Raw genomic sequence first — 15,829 nt, 5'->3', positions numbered from 1 at the left:
TGAAGGTAAGGTGGTTCATACAGCCTACCTTGATCTGGCCAAGGCCTTTGATGCCATTCCCCACTCGGGATTCATAGAAAAACTCACTAAGATAGGCATCACCTCCTATATCACTAGGTGGGTTGCAAACCGGCTCAAAGAACCCACAGTGTGAAAGTAGCTGACTCCAAGTCAGACTGCCAGCCAGTCACGAGTGGAGACCCACAGGGTTCAGTCCTGGGTCCTCTCTTGTTTAGTATCTACTTCTCTGAAGTCCATGTCAATACGAATGAACTCTGGCTGACAAAGTTCGCAGACAATTGCAATTTGGGAGCTATTATCAACTCCCCAAGTGATGACATCCTACAGAAAGGCCTCACTGAGACTAGTGACTGGTGTCAGAACCATGGCCTTAAGCTCAATGCCAAAAAATGTGTCATCATCCCCTTTGGGAAAAACCCATTTCCCATGAATTACCACATCGATGGTAGTCCACTGAACACAGAAGGTGTTATAAGGGATCTGGGAACAGAGGTTGACAGCAACCTCTCTTTTGACCACCACATTGCCACTGTGGTCAGAAAGTCCTTCTATGTGGCACATGTCATTACTAAGGGTTTTGCATCCAGGAAGAAAGAGGTCATTGTCTCCCTCTACTCTTCCCTCATTAGGCCATTCATCGAATACAGTGCCCCATTTGGCATGTACCTCACTAGACACCTGCAGCAACTGGAGAGACCGCAAAAGTACCTCACAAAGAGGATCCTAGGCCTTAAATACTTGTCCTATTTGGACAGACCCAAAAAACTCCAACTATTCTCTGTCTCATATCACCTACTTAGAGGCGATCTCTGCTTGACTTACAAAGCCATATCTGACCCAACTCTGTTAGAAATGCTACATGTAAAGAAATCCCAATCCCTCCACACCACACACTCCAGAGACCTCAACTTCATTACCACAATCAACAGAACATGCTGGAGGGACAGGTTCATAACCCAGAGACTGCCTGTGCTATGGAATAGACTTCCCATACATGTCAAACAGAGCACCTCACTGGCCATCTGCAAGAGGAATCTTGATGAGTGGATGGGAAGTAGAAAATTCACCCAGGGGATCACTCCAGTGGCTCTACTCGACAGAGGCACTGGGAACTAAGGTCAGGTGGCACGATGCCAGGGTGATCCTATGGGCTGGGCTTGTAAAGGCTCCAGGGCCATTAGCCTAGTACATACCTATGAACCTATAATCCTACTACTGCTGAACATATAGATAATTCCACTCCTACTCTTTCTAGGTTTAATTTCTCCAGGTCTCTTGGCTTTCTCCTAACACACTGGGAAGAGACCTCATTCCTAAGCCAGGTTATAATTAAAGTTCATGAAATTAGTGATGTGAAGTTGTTCAATCTCGCCGTTTGTTCTTACATGTGGGCTCGGAGCCGAGCCATCGGCTCCGAGTCGGCCGCTTTCCAAGCTCCATATCTCTGAGAAGCTCAAGACACAGTCCCTATCCCATGATGCTGTGCTGCCAAACCCTAGATTTAGTTTGCCGCCGCAACGGATCGCACGATCTTCAGAGGTAGCTTGGGCCAGTATCTTTTTTCTTATATATTTGGATATTTAGACTTATAATAACTATCAGGGATCTGATACTTAGTGAGGCTTCACATATTCCTTTTCTTTTTTTGTGGTTTAGAGTAGGTATCTAAGCTTGTATTTTGTCCTTTAGTTCGGAGCGGTTTGCTCCTAGGCCTTTAGCCTTCTTGATTTACTCTACTTGACAGGGCTCTGTCAAATTTAATACCCTATCCCCTTATATTCTGTAATTCCTGTATTGATCGTTTGTTTTTTCTTTATCATATCCCTTTTCTGTAGTTATTGCAGTTCAGGGATCTGAACTTTCTAAGCTGTTTTTGTGGTGTTATTACAACTGATTGGACAATTTTCATAATGTCAGAGAAGCAAAAATCTGGGTTTAAAAAGTGTGACTGTGACAAAAGATGTCCATCATGGATAATCATATTTCTTGTGTTTATTGTTTGGGTCCGCTACATTTACAGGAGGATTGCTCTATCTGCCATTCCTTCAGTGGCAGGATGTTACTAGAGAGGAGAAGAAAATTGGTAGATAGAGGAATGTTGAAGTCGGACTTCCAGGATACATTGGATAAGACTGACCAGACCTCCAAGTCCTCGAAGGGGTCGAAGTCGTCTAAGGTGTCTTCGGAGCACAAGTCTTTGGCTCCGAGCACCTATGGCAAGACTCGGTTGCCGGCTCCACAGCCTTCGGAGCTGTGCACCGAGATCTTACCTCGGAGCCAAGTCATTGTGTTAGAGCCGGTGTCGGAGGTTTTGAAGTCTCCTATCCTTAAGTCGGTGGCTTCTTCAGCTCCTTCGACCCATTCTTCCAATACCCTTTCTGACATTGATGTGGACTGAGTGGAACAGAGACTTTTGGTGAACCCGGCCCTGGCCAAATTGCTTGCAGCTTCGACCCAGTTGGCTTCGAAGCCTACAACGCCTTCTACCATGAGTTCTGCTCCTCCTCCAAGGCCAGTTGAGCCTTCGGAGCCGGAAAGAGAGGATACGATAGTGGTGGAACCCTCAGAGCTGAGGCCTGTTCCAGTGCTCTCGGCTCCTTCGACCTTGACTTCTTCGGTTCCGATCGAAGAGTCTCGGAGCAGACACTCTCTCGCTGGGTCCGAGGGGGGGGAGTCGAAACAACGCTTCGGTTCTGACTCTCCCTCTCGGGGCTTTGGCGCAGATGAGCTCAGTTCTGTCCTCTGGTTCAGAGCCCATGGTCTCGGCCCCTGAGAGGCTGCCGTCTTCTTCGGAACCGGTGGACTCCTCAGATCAGGAAACCGGTGCCTTCGATGCCATGAGGAAGGTCATGTCTGCTAAGACCCTTACTTCTTCGGATCCTTCCTCTTCCTCTCCTAAAGGGCCTCGCTCTATCTATACACCACAGGTTCCCACTAAGTGTCGAGACCCAGAGCCTCAGGTAACCCCATTGAGTGACCCCTGCTTGACTGAGACTTTACCAGACGCCCCCACTGATGAAGTCCCCAGGAAAAGACTGTGTAACAGGAGGCATTTAGATTCCCCCCAGGAATCCTTAACATCAGACACCGACTTGGAGGAATCAGAAGGGTCCCCACGGTCCTCCTCTGAGGATGTCTCTTTTACAGACATCCTGAAATACTAAGGCAGAGGGGTGACTGGCAGTCCCTTACCCCTACTGAGGATGAGTTGGTGCTCCTGAAGGCCTTTGGGTCTCAGCCCTCCACCTCATGGGTTACTCCGTTTTTCGATGAATTAATGGACTTGATCACTCGAAAGGTGTGGGAGTCTCCTGATTCTATGGAACCTGTCCCTCGGAGGCCCAACAAATTTATCACCTGCCCTCAGGATTAGTACTTTCTTACAAAAGGAGTTCCCGTTGAAGCCATGGTAGTGGCGGCGGCCACCAAGAAAGAGATGTCAGACACCTCTTCCTCTGTCCATCCTCCTAATAGAGATTACAGGACGATGGACAGATATGGGAAATGCATATTTAGTTCGGAGACATTTGCAATGAGATCGCTTAACTATTTAACCCATTTTACCCGTCTTCAACGAGATCTCCTAAAAGAGCTTGGAGATACTCTACAGGGAAACACAGGTGATGCTGTCTCCCAGAAAGAGATGGCACAGCTTAACACCCTTAATTCCATTGTAAACTCGTCCATGAGGCTCATTTCTTATGCAGCCGAGGGATCGAGCCGGGCAGCGGGTTCAGCGATAGCTCTGCGGAGACAATCCTGGATGCGCTTATGCTCCTTTGCGGAAGCCTTCAAGTCTTCCTTTGTAAATACCCCATTTTATGGCTCATCCTTGTTTGGGCCCAAAGTCAAAAAGGCACTCACTAGGTGTGAGCAGGAAGGAAAGACTCTATCTGCCGTAGGAGTCCGTTTTTCCACCCCCAGTAGACCATATCCCAAAGGGCAGAAACGTGGAAAAATGTGGTTCCGAAAGCCTAAGGAGCTTTCCAGAACACACGTAGTGAAACCCCCTCCAGGGGCAGAGGAAGGTTATAATGGTAGATGCCGCCCAGGTGGCAGAGGGTGTCCGTATTACTAGGGTGACAGAGAGCAGTTCCCTGGCAAACCCTATCAGCGCTCCTGAGAGGTGGCCCGACTGTCCTACTCTGGAGGCAATCGGGGGTCGCTTAGCTTTGTACCCAGATGCCTGGCTAAGAATTACATCAGATTCCTGGGTAAAAAAGCATAATCACCAGAGGCTACACCATTCCCTTTTCAGAATTCCCTTCCATTCGGACAATAATCCCAGACATTCCACCCAGTCTGCGGAATCTAGCAGCCATAGAAATTCAGAGGCTGCTGGAAAAAGAGTCATCCAGCCAGTCCCGGTGGACCAAATAGGATCCGGAACTTACTCATGGTTCTTTTTAGTTCCAAAGAAAACAGGGGACTGGAGGCCCATCTTAGACCTCAGCAAACTCAACTCCTCTGTCAAAAAGGAAAAGTTCCAGATGGTCACGCTTCAGTCGATAATCCCATTTCTCAAAACGGGTGATTGGATGTGCTCAATAGATCTCAAGGATGCGTACTACCACATACAAATGGCCAGGCCATCCGGAGATCACTTGCGTTTCTGGTTGAGGGCCAGTCACTACCAATTCCAAGCTCTGCCCTTTGGTCTCACCACAGCCCCCATAGTGTTCACCAAATAAATGGCAGTTGTCACGGCTCACCTAAGACATTTAGGATTCCGGGTGTTTCCATATCTCGACGACTGGCTCCTCACCGCCACCGCCAGGCATCAACTGATTCAAGCCAGGAATTACACTATCAACCTATGCTCCCAGTTGGGCATAACCTTAAATTTTGAAAAATCTGCTTTATTGCCGTTGCAGCATATTTCCTTTATAGGAGCAGATTTAGACACCACCACCGCTCTGGTCAAATTGCCTCAAGGAAGAGTAATCTCTTTAAGAAACCAAGTGCCCCTTTTATTAATAGAAAGAAAGGTCCCTGCATTCCAAGTTCTGAAACTGTTAGGCATCATGGCAGCGACTCTCATAGCGGTTCCTATGGGGCGTATGCACATGAGGATACTCCAGTGGTTACTCTTCACACCGTGGTCTTATCAACAACTACCAAGATTATGCTTACGAATACTTGCAAAAAGGACCTCCTTTTGTGGTTGAACAGCCATCAAGTGACTGTAGGTTATCCGTTTGTACTTCCCCCTCCCAAAGCCACAGTAACCACGGATGCTTCCCTGATAGGGTGGGGGGGCTGTATCAGGGAAGAACTGTCCAAGGTACTTGGTCAGAGATGGAATTGAGCTTGCACATCAATGTTTTGGAGTTGAGAGCAGTGTTCCTAGCGTTGCAACACTTTCAAAACTCTACCTTGAGAGACTATTGCAATACAGACAGAGAACATGTCGGTGGTCTAGTATATCAACAAGCAAGGGGGGACCAGATCTTACCCCTTATATCGAGAGGCCCTGAGAATTTGGCAGTGGGCTGCATCCACCGGGTGCTTCCTGATAGCAATGCACATCCTGGGGTCGTCCAACATGATAGCGGACAAATTGAGCAGTGCCATTCTGCTACCCCACTAGTGGTCCCTCAAAGAACAAGTGGCGGAAAGGATATTCCACAGATGGGGCCAGCCTTGCTGCGACCTATTTGCATCTTCGATGAATGCCAAATGCAGAAGCTACTTTGCCCTGTACCCTCCACTGTGGGACATCCCAAGGGACGCACTCGTACACGATTGGCCCTCGGGTCTCCTATATGCCTTTCCCCCTTTTCCGCTCATCCCCAAATTTTTGCAGAAAGCCAAAAGCCTGGGAAGGACTGTTATCATGATAGCCCCTTTTTGGCCTCAGCAGATTTGGTTCCCCTTCCTTCAATGATATCAAGTGGAAGAACCTTGAGTCCTGGACCCAGTGCCAGACCTTCTGACTCATTCGTCGGGAGTTCTTCACCCCTCTCTTGTATCCCTCAAACTGACAGCTTGGCTGCTCCACTTCCCAATTTAGCCAGGTCTCATGATTTATCCCCTGCGGTTCAGCATATTCTGGTTTCCTCTCATAAAGTCTCCACCAGGAGGCTCTATAACAGGAAATGGAAACGATTCAGTCATTGGGCTTCTCAGCATGGAATTGATCCCTTTCCTGCCCCTATTCATAGCATTCTTGAGTTTTTGACTTCACTTTTCCATGATGGAGCAGCAGCCGCTACTATTAGGGTTCAACTGGCTGCCATATCTAACTTCTGTGTGGGATGCGGAGCTTCTAACATTATGTCCCACAGATTATGCAAGGCCTTTTTGAAAGGGACTCATCACCTTAGACCCCCTATTAGACACCCGATCACTCCCCGGAATCTATATTTGGTGCTGTCCCAACTCATGCTTCCCCCTTTTGAGCTGGCATCTTCTTGTCTGTTGAAGTTCCTTTCTTGGAAGACAATTTTCTTAGTGGCCATTACTTCAGCGTGTAGAGTTTCTGAACTTCAGGTGCTATTATTTGGTCTTTCATCTCGATAGGGTGTCCGTAAGAACTAACCCATCCTTCCTTCCGAAAGTCTGTTCTGAAGCAAACTTGAACCAGTCCATTGAACTTCCCACCTTTTTCAGACATCATACCACTAAATTGGAATACATGTTGTATAAGCTTGATGTTCACAGACAATTGAGATTTTATTTGGACAGAACAAAAGAATTCAGGAAAACATTTCAACTATTTGTGTCCCATGCAGAAAATAAGAAAGGCCTTTCGGTATCCAAAGTTACGTTGTCCAAATGGCTTTCTGATTGTATAAAGTTTGTATATTCTCCATCCCATCAACCTTTAGAGAGTGAAGTGAAAGCTCATTCTACCAGGGCTGTTTCTACATCCTTAGCTCACGCAGCTCATTTACCTCTGGATACCATTTGCGCAGCAGCTACTTGGTCCAAACCTCATACGTTTATTACTCATTACAAAGTGGACAGGGCCTCCAGGGACAGGGCTTCCTTTGGTTCCACTGTTCTCAGGAATGTACTCCCTTGAGCCGCCCAGGATTAGGGTGCGTGGGACGTTACCCACGTGTAAGAACAAACGGCGAGATTGAACAACTTCACATAAAGAGGTTATGTTCTTACCATAACGTTCCATGTGAGTTGATCTTCTCGCCTTTGATGGTTCATCATGTTTCACTGTTGCAGTCATGACTGTAGGGTTCTCCCCTGCCGGCAGGCAGTCCTCGGTCGGCCAGAATCCCAAAGTCTGGGTCCGGCGTCGGCTGCTCAGCCATGCTCCCTGACGTCAGAGCGCCAGGAGTACAAAGCTGACAGCCGACGCCATGTTCTCCAGTCTTTCTTGCCGTGCGGTGATAGCAGTTCGCAAGTGCCGGTCGGCTGACTCCTGACAATTTTTTCTAAATGTACTTCAGTCCGAAGACTTTCTTCTCCTACTCAAAGCTAAGTACCCCGTTGGGGAAACTTTTTTCTTGTTCCAGTCCGATGTCAGAAAAAGTTAATAATTGTATTTCATGTGGGAAGCAAATACCTCATAAGGATTTTCATTCTTACTGTATTCCTTGCTTAGGTCCTGACCACGACGTAGCTAGTTGTCGGTTTTGTGCTAGATTCAATCAACGTACGATTAAACGAAGGTATGATTTTGCATTTCATTACTTCAGTAGGCGTTTTAATTACAAAATGTCGTCGGATATGGTTCCGGCTACCGGAGTTCACAAACGACGCAAGGATAAAGACAGGCCTTCGAGGTCCAAATCAGACGATATTTTACAAGCAGAGCCAGCTTCAGGTTCGGCCATCGTCAGTGAGGTGCTTTTGCAGCCCCTGTCGTCGGCCATTTCGGAACCGATGGCCGAAACGGACTCCCACGAGCAGCCAACTAGGCCTTTGAATATTTCTGTTGCAGGACCTTCGGACAATGCTCATTCGGATGGGTCTGGAGCCGCTGTGCAGGTACCGGCTTCCGAAGGGGTTTTCAGGCCTACTCAGCTTCTAATAAAGGCGAAGACAAAGGCAAAGACTCCTTCCAAATCAAAGACTGCAGCCCAGGCCTCTTCTGATCCGGCACCCAAGTCTCAGAAACAGTTACTTAAGATGGCGGAGGACTTACTTACTATGATTAGGGGTTCACATCCCCCTCCAGATAAAAGGCCAAGGCAGGAAGTGTATTATGACTCCTCTGATGAGGCTTCTGTTTCTTCAGTTTCTTCTTCTGACCAGGAATATTCTTTCCCTCCTTATGAGGATTCTGATGCTGAGGAATCCATTCCTTCAGCTTCTCCCCCTGAGGATTTCTCTTTTGGGGAAACTTTGCATGAAATGAGGGAACATTTTCACTGGGAAGGACAGGAGTACTTGGAATCTAAGAAAAGACTAAGGGATTTTCTTCTTCTTCCCCAACATAGACCCCTGGCTATTCCTCCTATTTTGGATATTGTGGATGATGCTTTTTCGTAGGCTAACTTAACTCCTGACTCTTTTCCTCCAGCTCCTGTTAAGCCAGACAGATATTATAGGGTTCCTGATTCCCACCAGTTTTTATACAAGAATCCTACTGCTGATCCTGAAACCATTTCTCAGGGTCCTAAGGGGGTTAAGGCCGCTTCTGCTAAAAACCCCATTCCCACTGAGAAGGACTCCAGATCTTTAGAAAGATGGGGCAAAAAAGTGTACACTTCTGCTACTTTATCTATTAGGGCTTTAAACTGTCAGTTTCATATGCTAAAATACCAACAATTTCTTCTGTCTGTTTTAAAACAAAAGCTAACTTCCATTTCCGCCTGTGCAGATGATAAGGAATTACATGACTTAATGCATGCCACTGAACAAGTTGGGAAGCATGGTTTGCACTATGGATTTGATGCCTTGGAGGCTTCTTGTAGGGCTGCTGCCTCTGGCACAGTCATTAGAAGGCATGCGTGGTTAAAGGAACAAAACTTGCCAGATCAAGTAAAAGCTAAATTATTGGATGCTCCTGTTCAGCATAATGTTTTGTTTGGATCTAAAGCTGAAGAGGTGATAAAGAAGATGGAGGACAAGGCAAAATCCATGCAAATGGTTAAAGATTTCTTACAAGTGCAGCCACCCAGATTTAGTAGGAATTGGCCTACAAAAAATTGGTCCTTTCCCAATTCAGACAGGCCTCAGAGGGGTAGATACAGACTCTCCCCAGGAAGGCCTCAAACGCAAGCCTCTTATAGACCAAGGCAGTGGACTGCTTCCACTCCTATGGGGGGAGAGGACAGGTCGCAAGCTCATAGAAAACAGACTCAATGACTCCCTCTGTTGGGCTGCAGGAACCTCTTGCCTGGAAGCCCCTCTCGGAGGAAAACTTTCCCTTTTTCACCTAAATTGGACTCATATAACCCAAGACAAGTGGGTTCTGGATGTGGTTTCAAGAGGTTACAAATTCCATTTTCATACCCTACCAAGACCAAGCGGATGGCCAGATCTTCCAAAACATCAATGGTTAGAGGCCTTAAACCAGGTGGAAGCTCTCTTGGCTCTGAAAGCCATAGAACTGGTTCCACTTTCAGAGATGGGACAAGGTTTTTACTCAAGGCTCTTTCTAGTCCCCAGAAAGCAAAATTCATGGAGACCCATTCTGGATCTGTCAGTCTTGAACACTTTTCTCGAGATACCAAAATTCAAGATGCTTACTCTACAGCAGCTACTTCCAATGCTGACCAAAAATGCATGGATGGTAACTTTGGATTTAAAGGAGGCATATTTACACATTTCCATCAGGCAGGAATGCAGAAAATACCTCAGGTTCAAGGCCGGATCGAGGCACTATCAATTCTCAGCGCTGCCCTTTGGATTGTCTACTGCGCCCAGGGTCTTCACCAAATGCCTGGCTCCAGTAGTAGCTTATTGTAGACTCAAGGGAATTCAAATTTACCCTTATCTAGACGACTGTCTTATTCAGGCAGACAGCAAGGATGTCTTACTCCAGCATCTAGAATTTGTTCAGAATCTTCTCAAGTTCCTGGGATTCACTGTAAACGTAAAAAAGTCAAATTTGACACCCTCACAACAGATAACTTTTCTGGGTGCTCTTCTAAACACAACAACCCAGATGGCATTTCTGACATATGAAAAACAATTACAGCTGTCTTCAACTTTCAAAACCTTGGCAACATTAACTCAGCTATCTGCAAGGAAATTCCTGCAGGCTTTGGGTTACATGTCCTCCTGCATCCTTCTCGTACCATATGCAAGACTACATATGAGGAAAATACAGTGGTACCTAAAAAGTGTATGGTCTCAGCATTGCCACAGTTTAGACTTACAGATCACCGTCCTGCCTTGTCTTCAAAAGGAATTCCTTTGGTGGTCCAACACATGTACTCTAAACAAAGGAAAACCCTTCAGTCTGTCTCCAGCCACTCAGATACTAACCATGGACGCCTCAGATTATGCATGGGGAGCCCATTTTCAGGGCAACTGTCTGCAGGGCCTTTGGACAAAGGATCAGAAGCACCTGCATATCAATTTAAAGGAAATGTTAGCCATTCAGAACGCTATACTGGCCTTCAGGAATCTTCTACAACCAGGACAACTACTGATACAGACAGACAACACCACAGTTTTGTGGTACATAAACAAGCAAGGGGGATCTCATTCCTATCCCCTTTGCAGACTAGCCATGAATCTATGGAACACAGCTCTAGCTTGCAAACTGGACCTTCAAGCTCAGTTTCTACCAGGGAAGCAAAACTTCCTGGCAGACAGTCTGAGCAGAAACCTGTCGGACCCACACGAATGGATGCTGGACACCGAAATATTCAAGATGATTACAGCAGTCTGGGGATGTCCTCACATAGACCTCTTTGCATCCCACCTCAATCATCAACTACAGATTTTTTGCACCAGGACATTCCACGAACTAGCTTGGAAAGTGGATGCACCATCATTCAGTTGGAGAAACCTCTCGGGGTATGCCTTCCCGCCTCTACCTCTTCTTCCACGGGTGTTATTAAAGATCAAACAGGACAAGCCCAAGATGATAATCTTGCTGGCCCCAAATTGGCCTCGACAGTTTTGGTACCCAACTCTGAAAAACCTTTCTCTGGAGCCTCCTTGTGTTTTACCACAGACTCCGAACCTTCTGTCCCAACACCAGGGTCAGGTTCTGCACTCCCATGTCAAAACTCTCAGCCTGGCGGCCTGGTTAATCCAGGGTCTATGATTCATTCTCTCCTACCCAAGCAGGTTATGGATGTCATTTTAGAAGCCAGACATCCTAGCACTAGAAAATCTTATGCAGGAAAATGGAAAAGATTTTGCTCCTGGATGCAGGCTCAAGATTCAGATCCTCTTATTCCTAACATTCCTCTGATTTTACTTTACCTGACAGACCTCTTACATAAGTGTCTTCTTTCTCTTTCATAAAGATACATGCCTCTGCTATTTCTGCTCATTATAATACAGACCCTCCAATCTTTTCCCACCAGCTCATGAGACAGTTTCTCAGAGGAGCTAAGAACTTAAGGCCCCCTAGATCTCTACCCATTTCCTGCTTGGGATCTCAACTATGTTTTGGAAAAACTCACCTTACCTCCTTTTGAACCTGCTGCCACATCTGACATCAAGTTTTTATCTTGGAAGACAGCCATCCTGTTAGCTCTGACCTCTGCCAGGAGAGTTTCGGAGTTGCAAGCTCTCATGGCTGTGGAACCTTATATTGTTTTTCATCAAGACAGGGTGTCTTTAAGGACTAATCCTACTTTCATGCCTAAGGTGGTTTCCAAAGTGGCTTTAAATCAAACTATTCACTTGCCAACTTTTTTCCCCACTCCTCAAAATAAGGGGGAAAGGATCTTGCATTCCTTGGATGTACACAGACAACTACGTTTTTACCTGGACAGAACCAAGGACATCAGGAAATCTGAGCAATTGTTTGTTTCTTATGCTTCAAGTTCCCAAGGTAAAGCCATTTCAAAACAGACCATTTCTAAATGGATTGCTCATGGAATCAGATTTTGCTATTCACACCATGGAAAGCAAATCCCAGGGAGTATAAGGACTTACTCTACCAGAGCTGCTGCCACTTCAGCTGCCTTCCTCAGGGGAGTTCCTACCAAAGACATTTTGGAAGCTGCAACTTGGAGTTCAGTGCATACTTTTTCTAAGCACTACAATCTACCTCTCTACTCTAAGTTTAGGGCAGGCTTTGCTTCTGCAGTCTTGCAGGGCCTTTTAGCCACCCCCTCTACTTTATGGCCACCTCCCTTTTATTCTGCTTTCGGATTCAACCCTACAGTCATGACTGCAACAGTGAAACACGATGAACATAGTACAGTTGTGTACATTTACCATAAATGTAGATGTTCGAGTGTCTTCACTGTTGCAGTCTGGGTTACCCTCCCTCCTGTCCCCTCTTATTTTTTCTTTTGTGTGGCTCCCTTCTTCACCCTTCTTCTGAGGTGTATTTGCAAAGGGTATGGGATTTTACTCATTTTGGAACACCTGACATCTGGGGCAAGAAAAACTGGAGAACATGGCTTCGGCTGTCAGCTTTGTACTCTTGGCGCTCTGACGTCAGGGAGCATGGATGAGCAGCCGACGCCGGACCCAGACTTTGGGATTCTGGCCGACCGAGGACTGCCTGCCGGCAGGGGAGAACCCTACAGTCATGACTGCAACAGTGAAGACACTCGAACATCTACATTTATGGTAAGTGTACACAACTGTACTTTCTTACACTCCCTCCCACCTTTCCCCTCCAGATTATGGTCTGGTTACTTTTGTCAATGTCCTCTTATCGACCAGTTATCCTTTAACTAATTGTAAATAGTTACTTGTTATATTGAGTTTTTTATTGCTGTTCCTTTCTGGGTTCAGCAAACTAGATCTGGGGTTTGGCAGCAGAGAATCATGGGATAGGGACTGTGTCTCGAGCTTCTCAGAGATCTGGAGCTTGGAAAACAGCCGACTCCGAGCCGATGGCTCAGCTCCGAACCCACGTGTAAGAACAAAGGCTAGAAGAACAACTCCCGTGGAACGTTATGGTAAGAACATAACTTCTTTTTCTTTCAGTCTTTAATGTTAGGCAAAAGTTGTCTTCACAGCACCTGCAGTATGCCCAGAATTTGCTCCTCCTGCAGTTCATACAGAGTTACATGTATTGGTAGCATATCTAAATATGGCTGTAGATTATTTTTTATTACATCCATTGCCCATGCTACTATTAGAACTGTCTGGGTATCTTTCTTTCAAATTGCTCTCATTCCTGCCTGCATATCCTGATAATTTATGACTTTGTCTGTCTCTCTCTGTATGAAACACTAAACACTAGATGTAGGAATTTCAATGATCAGTGCTACTTCTGTCTTTTTTTTCATGGATCACTATATGTGGTTTTCTCGCATCTATTTTTTTTTAACTATTGGTAATGGGTGACCTTGTGATATAAACTTCATCATTCTCTGTAATACTTCATGGCTAATGTTTCCAGTGCTTCTCAGCTACTTCTGTATTGTAGTGTTTGCTCATTCCCCAGAGCAACAATCTTGCCACATTATCATGCCTGTCAGTGTACAGGCCCTCTGCCACGAGTGTCACATCACCTCGGAAGAGAACCTGCAAGAGGAAGCATGTTGACTCACCAGACAAGTCCATCACTTCAGACACTGAACTCGATGAGTCTGAAAGGTCCCCACGGTCTTCCCCTGCAGATATTCTAGAGATCCTCAAGCAAAGAGGCGGCTGGCAGGCCACCACCCCTTCTGATGAGAAGTCAGTGCACCTGATGGCTTTTGGGTCACAACCTTCAACCTCCTGGGTGTCTCCCCCTTTTGATGAGCTAATGGACCTGGTTATTCGAAAGGTGTGGGAGTCACCTGACACTACGGAACCGGTCCCTCAGAGGCCAAACAAATTTTTGTTAGCTCCTTCAGGCAAGGATTTTCTAACTAAGGGGGTACCTGTAGATGCTATGGTGGTGGCAGCGGCCACCAAGAAGGAACTTGCAGAAACTTCCTCATCTGTTCATCCTCCGAACAAAGACTCTCGAAGAATGGACAGATACAGGAAGCGTGTCTTTTTTTCAGCGACTTTCTCAGTACGATAACTGAACTTATCCCACTTTACAAGGCTACAAAGAGATCTCCTGAAAGAGCTAGGAGATACTCTACAAGGTTCATTAGCTGCGGGGATGAATGAGAGGATCTCCTCCCAGCTCTCCACCTTAAATTCCATTGTCAACTTGTCCATGAGGCTCATATCCTATGCAGCAGATGGAGCAAGCAGGGCAGCGGGTTCTGGAGTTTCCCTTGGGAGACGCTCCTGGATGCACTTGTGCAATTTTGCCAAGCCCTTTAAGTCTTCCTTTACTAATGCCTCTTTTGATGGTTCCTCACTCTTTGGACCCAAAGTAAAAGTCACTCTAACCTGGTGCGAGCAGGAAGGGAAAACTCTCTCTGCCATTGGAGTACATTTTTCTGTACCTTCAAGACCTTATCCTAAAGGCCAGAAGAGCGAAAAGATGTGGTTCAAAAGATCCCAGAGATTTTTCCAGGACGCACGGGGTGATACCTTCCCCAGAGGCAGAGGGGGCCTGCAAAACCCAGGTGACCATGATTCCTTTCACGGACACCCTTATCAGCGCTCCTGAAAGGAGGTCTGATTGCTCTACTCTGGAGGCAGTTGGGGGACATTTATCAATGTACCCAGAAGCCTGGCAAAATATCACAAACGACAAATGGGTACTAAATATAATATCCAGAGGATACTCCATCCCTTTTTCCATCCCTGTTCCACAGACCAAAACAATCCCAGATGTTCCATCCAATCTAAGGGAACAAGCAACTATAGAGATTCAAAAGTTGCTCCACAAAAGAGTCATCCAAGAAGTCCCCACAGACCAAATAGGATTCGGAACTTACTCAAGATTCTTTTTGGTGCCAAAAAGAACAGGGGACTGGAGGCCCATATTAGACCTAAGCAAGTTAAATGAATCTGTCAAGAAGTCAAAGTTCCGAATGATGACACTGCAATCTATACTTCCTTTTTTAGGGAAAGATGATTGGATGTGCTTGATAGACCTTCAAGATGCTTACTACCACATAAAAATGGACAGGACATCAGGAAGGTACTTACGCTTCCGGCTGGGAACCAGCCATTACCAGTTCAGAGCTCTGCCCTTTGGTCTCACTACAGCCCCCAGAGTGTTCACCAGACGTATGGCAGTAGTCACGGCTCACCTGAGACATCTAGGATTCCGTGTGTTTCTCTGTCTAGAGGACTGGCTCCTATCTGCCACCACCAAGCATCTACTCCTACAAGCCAGGGACCTAACTTTGGACATCTGCAATCAGCTGGGCATTACAGTAAACTTTCAAAAATTTGCCTTGTTGCCTGTCAACATATTACATTCATAGGCGCTGATCTAGACACTTCATCTATGGTAGCACATCATCCAACAGAAAGAGTTATAGCACTCAGACAGCAGATACTTCACCTCCTTCCCAAGACCAAAGTGAAAGCAAAGATAATTCTAAGATTACTAGGAACAATGGCCTCCACGATTACACTGGTCCCTCTTGACAGAATGCACATGAGGATCCTTCAATGGTTATTGTTCTCCCAATGGTCACTTCAAGAGCTTCCAATGTCTCATCTGATCATAATAACGGAATCATGCAATAACGACTTAAGAGGGTGGATACACTCCACTCATGTGACAATAGGCAGACCTTTTGTTCCACATCAACCAATAGCTACAGTGACCACGGACGCTTCCCAGATAGGGTGGGGGGGCATTATCTGGGAAGAACAGTCCAAGGTACATGGCAAGAACACAAAGCTC

Source organism: Protopterus annectens, chromosome 2.part0 (assembly GCF_019279795.1).
Source record: "Protopterus annectens isolate FY-2018-M chromosome 2.part0, PAN1.0, whole genome shotgun sequence".
NCBI lineage: Eukaryota > Metazoa > Chordata > Ceratodontiformes > Protopteridae > Protopterus > Protopterus annectens.
Note: the sequence above shows the minus strand (reverse complement) of the source record.